The 12,469-nt window shown below is 33.8% G+C and overlaps 1 protein-coding gene across 9 annotated transcripts in view; it reads right to left on the bottom strand.

Annotated features, from left to right (window-relative positions):
• The window catches only part of LOC132696963 (basement membrane-specific heparan sulfate proteoglycan core protein), a 571,468-nt gene that overhangs the window by 210,763 nt on the left and 348,236 nt on the right, over positions 1-12,469 (bottom strand). The window lies entirely within an intron of this gene.

The following is a 12,469-nucleotide window of genomic DNA, read 5'->3' as shown; positions in this document are numbered from 1 at the left end:
AGAGCGGTCGAATGTTTTCGATAGATTTTAGCCATAGTATTTTGACGTTTGTAGTTTTGATGGTCACGTCGCACATCACTCAGTAAATATCCGTAAGCAATTGTCACTTTAAAACCTAGATTAATTCGCAGTTCTAAAGCTCGTTTTTTTTTTCTATATCCATAAAAATCTTTGAGCGATAGGTGAGGCCGATTTTTTCTGTAGGTCGTAAAATGCTCACCATTCTGAATCTTTCTTCGATGGATTTAATGTAGTTTGTCTGGATATATTTAATCAACACCACTAAATAACTTTTATTGTCTGAACATATCCTGAAATTCCTAGGAATTGCAGAGAACTTCAGGGCGTGTCCAAACATATATCTTTGATTTAGATTAATGAATGTCAAGACTAATGCCAATGCCAGTTCTTATCCATAGCGTGCTTATTTTTAATTAAGTGTTTCGATTCAGCGATTTGTTTGAACTAAGATACGGGGTGTTTCACGGTTGGTGGTTCGTTAGACGTTTAGTTCCATAAGCGACAAAGTGACGCCGCTCTATCGAGGTAGAATATTTTTAAGGCTGCGGCGTTGCCGCTTCTTGAAACAAGTAGCATCAAGATGGACATTTTAATTGGAGCACCATGTACATTATTGCATTTTCCGATCGGCTGATAATTTATGATTGTTTTTGCATATTACCATGCTGTACCTATCTTAAGTGGCTTTCGAGAAATTAAATATATTTTTTATTTTTCGAACCAAACGTTAACGTTAACGTTAAACGTTAGTTCTATATTATACAGGGCATGGGTCAAAACTAATGATTTGCCTAACCAAAACTAACCAAAACTAATTATTTGCCTATCAGATACAAAAAAGTGCATTAAAAAAAAACACTTTGTATATTATCACATATTCTAAAAGCAAACTAAATTACATTTCGAGTGATATATCACGTCCCTGTACTTAAATCGTCTGCTTTCTGAAATAAAAACAAGTTTCTCTGAAATTTGGTTCCTTTGGGATATTAAACGTATGTTAAATAATTTCTTTCCTGTTTACCAGTCCAGTTTGTTGGTTATTGATTGTGGTGCAAATTTTATAGATAAAATCCGTTCAAATCGGAACGAAACCAATATTCTATGGAAAAGGCAATCACATAATAGGCAGAACAATGAAGAATTGAATGAAACGAATCCTGATTTACAGAAATTAAACTATTTAGGTATAGGATTAATTTAATTTGCTCTTAGATATGTGATAACAAACACTTTTCGTAATTTTGTATCTGGTAGACAAATCGTTAGTTTTGACCAATCCTGTATAACGTACAACTAATTTTGAATTTAGGAGATTCTGTTCGATACCTCCCTAAAGGTCTAAAGTACAATCAACTATGAAATACCACTCTATAATCTTTCTTGCTTACAATAATCTGAAAAAAAAATAACGGAGCGGTATTAATAAAAAAGTTATACCCCGAAATACGTTATTTGATAAAATAGAAGAAATAAATCCAATAATTTTGTTATTCAAAATGCATACCAAAATAGTTAGTTTTTGTGGATATTGTGTATGATTTTCTCTTATCCATCGGGAATTATTGGTACTCCAATACCTATAATTTTGTTTATTTGCCGTACCATTTAAAGAAAATATGTCTTCATCACTGCCAATGTAAATTTTTCGTCATAGTTTCATAAAACTGTAGTCTGCGGTCGGGATCATCTTCGGGTAGCTCCTGTAGGATCCTGTAGGAATGTAACGTTGTACCGATGATACTTTTCTCTCTTTCACAAATGCAAAACTGTTCATAGAAGCTACACCCTCTAATAAAATGTTTAATATTGTGCTCTCGTTAGTTTCTGCACGACCTAGACGCAGATCTTTTTATGCCCTGTTTCTATAAATTTTCTATTAATTTTCTTTTAAGTATCTTACAGTTATATTTCAGTTTCTTTACTGACAGAAAAGAAATTGTGACTTTACTTTACTTGCTACTTACTGGTTACTAGATGAATTATGCGCGAAATGTCGAAAATGGATGAAAAAAATGAGTTCCATTGAAAAAAAAAAAGGAACTTGATATCGACATCCACCTTTTAACCCAGGCTGTATATTTTGCAATCCAATACCTTCCTCCTTATCATTATCACATTTTAAGCTAGAAGTAAACTATCGGAATACGGCTTTCACTAACATATTTAGGTATCATTTTACTACATCTTTATGGAAAAAATATTATTGTATTTAGCTTTTACAAAAAAAAAACATGCTCTAGAAGCATCAATCACTAAGAACTAGACATGTACTAACATCATAATCATAATAGCAACATAGATGGCTTGTCTTGTTTATGCTGAGTTGATTTAATTGTTTGATTCTCATAATTTTCTTTTTCCCTAAAAAGTCGTTAAGTTTCTCAGAAATGTCTAATTATGATTATTATAAAAGGAAATCCGGTATTAACTAGTCCCTCACTAAGATTTCGTTCATCAAAATGAGAACTTCGTCAATCGTAATTGTACACCTTTTGTATTGCGGAGATCAGTGAACTTTTTCGTGTGTGTTGCTACCTGGATTTATATAGTTTCGCACCAAAAACTGTGAAAGCAAGTGGTGCCATAATGGATATTGCTGCTCAAGGTATTTTTGTGTCAAAAACAGTTATATTCTTATCCCTTTATGGTTACCTTCAAATGCCCGTATTTTCGAATAGCAATATCAACGTAACGTATTGATAAAAAAATTATGTATATCATTGTTTTTGTTATAGTGCATTATATATCTAGGGACTCCAGTCACAGTGTATCCCGAGGTGAAAAACAAACAAACAAATAAACTTTATTCACCTGGTACATATGTTATTTTTTGCACATTTGGGGCCAAATTTATTAAAGTTGTTTACCAATCTTTTCTTTTCATCAATTTTACATTAAAAACAATACATAAAAGACGCACAAAAAAAGTAGGTTTTTTTTGTTGCAGATCAAATAATCAAATGCACCTTCACGAGGATGTACCTTTTCAATACTTGGTTAGCCAAGAAAGCAGACAAAAATTCGGAAACAATCCGTGAAATCTCAGCCGAGTTGACAGCTACGTGTCTCCTATCTTTGTAAGAATTTCATTGAGTATTGAAGGCAAACTTATAGTTCTAGATCAAAACTAGTAGGTAAGCACCAGCGATGATTGCTGGCAGAAATCCAGCAGGGAACCCGACGACTAAGAGCAGGCCAAATAGAATTTTGAAAGAGTTTGAAGAATGTAATGAACGATCTAAACGCCGCAGATTGTCGGATTTATTATAAGTAGATAGTTCAGGAATTAAATATTTAAAAGAAGATGAGTCCAAAACCCTAAGTTCGCAGATCAATGCAGACGAAATACTCTCGCTTATTGTTGAAGCTAAGTTGACCAGGTATCAATATACATTAAAGATTTTGTTAATTCAAAAACGGTCTAAAATGTCTTTCCTTCCTATCACAAAGTTCTGGAGGCAAAGGAAAAGTGCTATCCTTCGGATGAAAAAGCGTCAGAGACATCTGCAGAAGTTGAACTGCAGTCACTTCTGGATCACACGGATAACCGGATTCTTGAGTTAGAAAAAGACGTTTTGTCAACTCTTCCACTCCAAGGAGACTTAATGTTAATAGGAAAATGCGGGTTTGATGGTAGTTCAGGGCATAACGAATACAAGCAGAAGTTTTCTGATGCAAATACCAGCGATTAAAAATAGTTTTTTTATTTACATTAAAGTTTAAAATTATGTATTTATCTTGGAAAAGTTGAAATATGCACAAAAAAAAACATATTTAAAATATCCCATTAGAGTGAGAATTTCATGACCTCATTTCCCATAAGACGGAAGCACTGTGCAGTAGCTAGAATGACGCGTTAAACATTTGACACCGTCGCGGTGATAAAGACGGGGCGGTAGGGGGCGAAACGAACGTATATAGAAAAAACCACGACGAACACATGACAAAAAAAGGATCTTTTAGAACGAAATTGTGTCCCGAAATCGAATTCGAAACATATTTACCAATGGCCGTTGCCAGCAAATATTGTTAGACAAAATGTAATGCGAACACAAATCTAATCTTTGACGTTTCTATCTCGGCTTTTTATCCCGGAAAACAGACACGCCACAACGAAATATGGTCCCCGGATAATTTAATTTAAAACGGTATCGTATTTTCGTCCCGTTACGTTTTTTCGCCGCCTGAGGGAGGGGCGGCGCTGGTCGGTTCAAAAAAATATCTGTTGTCCATAAATAATTAAACAACGGTGGACGTGTTGGTTATTCGAGTCTTCCCAACACGTGCAGATCCAACATCCAACAATAATTCTGTTCATTTTTAAAGTCTCCGTTTTCTCTAAATCAAATCAATTTTGAAGGTCTCGATAAACTGCTGATTAACTTCTAAGGTTTCAGTTTGCTGCCGATCTATTCTCAAAGTTTGAGTTTGATGATAATATACATATTTTCAATTTCTCAGTTTTTTGCGAAAATCAATCAATTTCCTGCCTATCGATATTCAAAGTATCGGTATACTAATAATATATTTTACCGCTGATTTATTTTTCACGTTTCAGTTTACTTTTACTTTTTACTTGAAATTTAATTTTAAGGTCTTAGTTAGCTTCATTGTCATAATTTCAAATTTTCAATCCACTGATGAATAATTTTTAATAAAATTTCTTGCAAATCGATGTCTATCCGTGTGATTACTTTTTAAAATCTACATTGCCTGCCAATTAATTTTCACGGTTTCATAATCTATTGTTCTATTTTTAACGTCTCAATTTATTGCTAAAAGTATCACTCTCCTTGTGATTAGGTTTGAACTTCCGTCTCTGATCTATTTTTCGCGTTTCAACCTATTGTAAAGTAATTTTTAACTTTTCTGCTAATCAATTCTAAAGACCCCAGTTTCAAGCAAATCACTAAGGACCCGATTCTCTGCGATTTATGATCAAAATCTCAGTATACTAATAATCTATTGTTAAAGCAGTTTCCTTTTGATTACTTGGTCAAATCTTTTTTTTTTATATTCTACTAATCTATTTTTAATGTCTCAGTATATTGCTAAATAATTTTGAACAGTTTGTTGTTAATAAATCCTCAGAGGGGTTAATTGTAAGGTCTGAGTTGTTGATCAAGTTTTAATGTAGCAGTTTGAAACTTTCAGTGTACTTATAATCAATTTTTAAAATAATATATTGCAAATCAATATGTAAGGCTCAGATTCCTGCGCATTTATTTTCAAAGGCTCGCCATAATAATAATCTATTTTTCAAGTATCAATTTCCTTGTGATTATGTTTTAAAAACTCCGTTGCTTGCACTATTGATCCTGTATTGATTTGTTTTTAACATCTCAGCTTATTGCTAAAAAATTTGAACTTCCTGTTAATTATTTTTTTAGTTGCTAATTTTCTGATTATTTAATTTTAATGTCCCAGTTGACTGCCAATTAAGTTTCTGATTATATTAATAATTTATTTTTCAAGTATCAGTTTCCTTGTTATCCTTCTTAAAATCTCGATTGCTTGCTGATCAATATCCAAGGTTTCACTTTGTACTGATCTATGTTGATTTAATTTCAAGGTCTCAGTTGGCGTCCGATCAAGTTTCAGTTTTTAAAGTCTCAATTTCATGCAAATTAATTTCCAGCTCAGCTTCCTATCATCCTCTTTTTAACGTCTTAGTTTATTGAGAAATTACTTTTAACGCAATCTCCTTTTAATCATTTTTTAATCCAATATTAGGATGATTTGATTTTAATGTCTAAGTTGGTTGCCGATCTAGTTTTGAAGTAGCAGTTTCAAAGTTTCAGTTTACTCATGATCAATTGTTAAAAGAAGTTGGTCTTGCAAATTAATTTCTAAACCCTCAGCTTCCTGCCGATTTATTTTCAGACTCTCACGATAGTAATAGTTCATTTTACAAGTGTTGTTAATTGTATGTTGTTAAATTTTAGTTAATTTTTAGAATGCCCGTTTCTTGGGGATCAATTTTCAAGTTTTCATCCTCTGCTGGTTTATTTTTAATGTCTCTGTTGGTCCGTTGATCAATTCTTCTAATTTCCTGCTGATTAAGTTTTAAAGGTTCGGTCGGCTGACGATCAATTTTCAATGTTGGATTGTCAAAATCTCTAATTTGGTCGTGAACATTTTTTAAAGTATTAATTGCTTACAAAATAATTACTAAAATTTTAGCTTACTTGTTCAAACCTGCACTGTTTAATTACTTTTCAAGGTTTCAGTTTTGTTTGCTGAAATGTTTAAGACCCCAATCGCCTGCTGATTGAGTTTTGGTTGCCGATTAGGTTTTAACGTCCCATTTTCAAAGTCTCAGTTTACTGATTGACAACTTTTAAAACCTTAATTCTTGAAAATTAATTGCTAAGGTTTGAGGATCCAGTAGATCAATTTGAAAGTCCCAGTATGCTAAGTTTCTTTGTGAATAACGTTAAAGATCCCTCGTGTTTGTGTTTCCTGTTGATATATTTTTTAGAACTCAGTTTATTGTTACATACTTCTAAAGAAGCAGTCTCATATTGATTTTTGATTTTTAATGTTCCAATTAGGAAGTCTTAGTTTGCAGATAAATGAACTCTCAATTTCTGAAAAATCAGTTTCTATGATTTCAGCTTCCTTCAATTATTCAACTATCAGTCTCATAGTCATTGCTTTCAGCAAAATCATTTAATTTTGTTGATTAATCTAACTTTCTGGCGTTTCGCTAATCATCCTGTTGGCTTTTTCGGGGCTTAACTGAAACTGTTTCAGTTTGATAAGAAACTGTTTCTGTTACTTGCCAATAAACTCTTAAGGTTTAATTTTCTTCTGCTCTTATATTTTTACCATCTCAGTTGCTGATTAAATTTTAAATTTTTAAAGTCTCAATTTCTCACAAATTAATTTTTAATGTCCGAGGTTCCTGCCGATCTATTTTCAAAGTCTCAGTTTATTCATAATCTACTTTTGAAGTATTAGTTACATTGTAAAAATTTAGGTTTCAACATATTAATTTATTGTTACATTATTCCCAGTTTCTTGCAGTACGACTAACTTTTATGGACTCAGCTGGCGGCCGATGAATTTTCAGAGTGGCAGCTTCCTGCAAATGTATAGTATCACACAGCTTCCATAGTCTGGGTCATATAACATTATGGAAAAAGGGATGACTTTGTCGGATCTGTCCAGAGAAGAGATTTGACGTCTTCGTCCAACAGGTTTTCGCGGAGCTGATGTATTTTAAAGTCTTAACTTCCTGCTGCTTTAATTTACAACTGTCCGATCCTCGGGATCGCGGTCGGAACCGCACTTTATATACAAAACCGCGCGAATCGTAACGAGGCAATCCATATTCCAGACACTAATGGTCGATAGTCTCTTACCCCCGGGTATGTCCGTCTCGGTGGACATCTCCGATGGGACACGGCATACGCTCGTAGGTGGCGGAAACTCGATTATACCAAAACCGCTACACGGTGTCTTTGGCGCCTTTGAGTTCCTTTCTGCTCGTATTTCTTACGTAATCCCAGAAGGGCCGGTCGTCAGACGAGTGGCTTGCCGTCTTTGGCACCCGTTTTAAATTAGGTCCGCCGCTTCGCAGGAATCCGTGTGAGATTTACGTTTTCGAAAAGTGAGTTAAATATTTTCACCAAACTTCGTTGGTTTTAAATAAAATTATCGAATCTTCAAACGCGTATTGGTTTCTATAGGAAACTTTTCAGAAAATAGACGGAATATTTTATATTTTAACGTGACTTTGCAAAAATGTTGGTTAACAGGGTTCCAGTGCATTACATTGAATCATGAATTATCAATGTAATGTAAGGTTTAATAGTTATGTTATGTTACTAACATGTGAATTCACTGCAATCCTGCAATACTTGCACATGTCAATCATATTTTTTCTTGCACACTGTGGGTCAAAAGGCAGATGACGATGCCAAATCTCTTTATTAAATGGAATACATTTTTTTTTTAATCCATTTACCTATACTATAGCACAAAAGTAGAGCAACACTTCGAGAAATATTTGCGGCAGCCGGCGTGACGTCACACAGCAGGAAAGTACACAGCACATGTTAAATATTTTTTATTTATTTTAAAAAATGCTCCTTATAAATACAGTGTACTTTTTGTACGAGTTCAATTGTGAAAAATGAAGTTAAAATTTTCATTCGAGTACCGGAAGATAAAAAGCAACGAATAAAATGGCTAAAAGCATGCAGAAGAAGTGTAAGGGATTATTCTACAAAGAGCACAAAGATTCAAGTTTATGAACCATATTTTAATGTAAGCATAAATGTGTGTATAAAACAAAATAAATCAGTACTGGTGTTTATAGAGCTCATTCTAAACAGTGTTCTATTTAAATACTTATTTTTAATAAGACTTATTAGTCGTGTTATTCCGGGTTGTGTCATTTAGTAGACCTTATTATACGGCATTTAATTTAATTAACATCTAAGATTTTATTTTGTTTTTGGGTTTTTATGCAGACATCTAATTTAACCTAAAATTTGAAATTTTACTTTACTTTATTTACTTACTTTTTTTTATTTTACTTACTTTATTTAAAGGCGCAGCAATAATTGCAGAAAAGTGAAGCATTTTAATATCAGCGTATGCAAAATTCCCATAAAATACTAAGAAAATAACATAAATAATTCAGCTGATAAAAGCTAGTACCGTGAAGTTCAATTTAACCACAAAGTTAAAAATAGATCAACTTTAAAGTAAAATTAAATTTTTGTATAAATGCCACCATTAAATATCAATTATCGAACTTTCCAATTTAAATTAAATGTTAAATTAAATCTCTGTACCTATACTATACCTTATACTTACTTCATAGCTTTTACACCACGAACTTCAGCTTCAGAAAAATCCTCGTAATGTGCGATGCAGTAATAAATATATCAACTTTGGATAAATTGTCTGATTGCAAAATTAAAGAAAACGTTCCCCGAAAATAACTAATTACCACGTGCGATTAATGAGTATTGATTATTTTACGTGATATTTCAATGTCTGTATACGTGCGCCTAGATCAACAAACAACGGTTTGACGTCACAACCAATGGCAGCGCATTTTAGGAGTAAGCAAAATTTTTCAAATTTTAAACCTTTATTCTTCAGGTAATTTAATTGTGATTGGAACTTTTCTTTTTGATATAATCTTACGATTTTAATAGTTTTGAAATGATTTTATTTTTTGAGCTAGCTCCCTATTATGCATGCATGATAATGTATAGCACAATAGGTGTTAAAACGGCAAGAATTTTCACTAACAAAACAAATGAATTTATTTTAACATTTAGTATTAAATGGTTAATACCAACACGCCAAAAGTAGACCAACATTGAAATAATTTGTTTGAAAGAAGGGTTCTAGCGAAAGTGAAGGCCAAAGTAATTGTGTGAGGTTTATTTTATATTTTTTTGAACATTGCTGTGGTGCATTAGTCATGGCAAGAGGAATTCGAATTTCAAAAGAATTGAAGCAGAGAGTGGTTGTGAATGAATTCGGGGAAGGTAACAAAGGCCAAAGAAAACAACAGTAATGACCGAAGTACGAATCAAAAGAATTGCTCAAAATGATTCTTGGAAGTCCGCAGCTAGGATTATTGCCGAAATTCCATAAATTGCTGTTTTTTATTACTAACTATTTTACTAACAGTACCAAGAAGATTAGTAGATGTAAAGTTATATAATAAACATCCAACGAAAAGCTATTAGTTTTTGGATAAAAAGTTCTATTTAATTATGAAACACACTACAAAGTGTTCCGCTCTGATGAAATGAGACTCTGAGGTTACCCATAAAAAAAGTGTAATTCTAAATACGTAACACTTACAATTAAACATGGTAAGGGGAGTGTATTTTTATAGCATGGAACACGACGGACCGATTTGTTTACAGGGACATCATGTAGAATGTTATTCTTCATTATGCAGATTCAAAACACTTTTCACAATTTGTTCAACAGTGGTTTTGAGAAAATAGCGTTTGAGCTTTGCAATGGCCAACGGAATCCCCAGGCCTTAACCCCATTGAAAGATTCTGGGAAGAAGTAGTATTCGTACCCAAATGTTTCAAAACAAACAATCCCTGATAAATGAAATTCATTCAGAAGAAATGTGTTAAATATTTTGCGAGGAAATAAAATACTGCTGAATACATTCTGTTCTCAACTACCAAGCACTGTGATAAATGTATCATCGCACCAACTATCGGAAACGGAAAAATCAGTTCTTTCAAAACGTTCCAACTTGGTCCTTGTCCCACGTACTAACCAACCAACTAACTAACTAACCAAAAGAGGAAATCATTTCAAATGTCGAGTCTATCCTACACAAAGTACCATCTCAAACAGCTAATGAAAATCGATTTGAAACCGCAAAAATCCTTGAAAAACTAAAACCCCCTGAATTTAATATTGCAAAGCCTGAACGCATTGCCATAAAATATCTAGAATCTAATCCTAAAAGCAGATAAAGGAAATGCTGGTGGTCATCAACAAATGAATATCAGGAAAAGATTCAAGATATTCTTACAGGATCCTACGTCATTTATGGAACACACCCTTAAATCTATCATTGAGGGTTCTTCTTGATCATACTCCGTGAAAAAATCTGTCACCCCTCATGACTCTAAAATTCCTCGCCTCCACGGACTCCCAAAGATTCACAAACTAGGACTACCCCTTCGACCTATTGCCAATACCATTAGTTCTCCAACATATTCCCTAGCAAAACACCTCCCATCAAACCAAAACCCTAACCAAAATCAGACCTAACAACAATGAAGCAATGAAGGCGAAAGCAATCCTACACTAGCCACTGTTGTCTTTTCTTATATTAAAAACATCACTGACCACATATCAAAAAAAAGTTCTAAAGAAATATAACGTCAAAACCAGATCTATCACTTGTCCAAAAATCTCTTAACATTTCGATCCGTCAAAGACAAAATTCCATTTGAAATGCCAGGAGTTTACAGCATTCCATGCTTATGCGGCAAAGAACACATTGGAGAAACCGGACGAAAAATATCTCAAAGGCTCAAATAACATGAAAGAGCCTTAAGACTAAGACAAATAAACTTATCAGCAGTTGCCGAACACAATCACACAAATTCTTTCATGTAATAATTCTTCTACCAACGAAAAATCCGAGAGTCTATAGAAATCTGTAAGTAACCTAACCATATATGTGCCCTTCATTTAGCTCCCCCCTCAAACAATATAAAAGCAGGTACAGAGTAAAATGCGGGCCAGTTTCAGTCAAGCTCTAAAAAAGCCAACAGGATGATTGGCGAAACGTTCGCTAGTTCGACTCAATATAAACCGGCGCAGAAGGAATCCAGAAAATTTATAAAAAGAAATTTTATTTTGAAATGAACAAGTAGGTAACTAGTACCAGTAAAGTTCTTAAACTGTTACAATTACATTTCCGTCTGTAAGGGAATCGAAAGCCGAAAAACTAAAATATTCAATTTTTTATTCGGTAGGGAGACAAAATGAGAACTAAAAGAAGTTTGTAATTGATTTAACGCAAAATCTCCAGAAAGACTCATAGCAAGATTAACAATAAGTAAAATTGAGGAAAAATTTATAGAAACAGAGCATATCAAAGATCGTCTACACCTAGGTCGTCCAGAAACTAATGAGAACACAAGAATTGATGTTTTTCATCCTAGTAATATTTGCAAAAATGTTTTTGCAGCAGTTTCGCATCGCCGGATTTGGACGCGCTAACACATGTACAAAACGAGTCGCTTTAATTTCGGAAATTTATTTTACTGCAAATTGTCTCACGTCGCTTTTAACCGTGCAAATCAGCGGTGAAAAGTTTCCGCATATGTGCACAGACCTGGGATTAACACGTCAGGTTCTACGGCGACAAAACCAGGAGAATATATAATCCACAATTTTTTTTGCATCGTTCTTATCAATTTATGCGTTTGACGTCCGACACGGAGCGATATAACTGTGCAGAGATCATGTGCATTCTGCTATGGCCAATTTTCGGTTAAAAGTATTTATGCATCGTCATATATTGCACCAATGGGTGTTTGTTCAGTCAACAGTCATCCGTAAGAATACATATGGCTATGAGTAGCTTATTCCTCGACATAATCAGGTATTGCTTGGCTGGCACAATTTTCTTTATCATCCTATTGTTTTTTAAATTGTTTTCGGAAGTTTTACTCACCAGACCGACGGAAGTTTACTATGGCAGCCCTTTTGGTCAGGCCGAACGAACGACGCGTCAACAAGGGCACAGTAACATTCCAGAACAGTATGCATGCATACTGTTTTATCAGTAATCTTGCTTATGGTGATTTCTTTTGCGTCTACAGCAATGTCTGCGAGTTTCGTCAGCAACACATTATCCATAGCAATCACAATGTTATGTTTCATCATGATCAACAGTGCTTATGCAACAGTGTAGTGATTTTCC

Source organism: Cylas formicarius, unplaced genomic scaffold (assembly GCF_029955315.1).
Source record: "Cylas formicarius isolate icCylForm1 unplaced genomic scaffold, icCylForm1.1 PGA_scaffold_1__22_contigs__length_36826433, whole genome shotgun sequence".
In the NCBI taxonomy this organism is placed as follows: Eukaryota; Metazoa; Arthropoda; class Insecta; order Coleoptera; family Brentidae; genus Cylas; species Cylas formicarius.
Note: the sequence above shows the minus strand (reverse complement) of the source record. Positions and strands in the feature narration are given on the sequence as shown.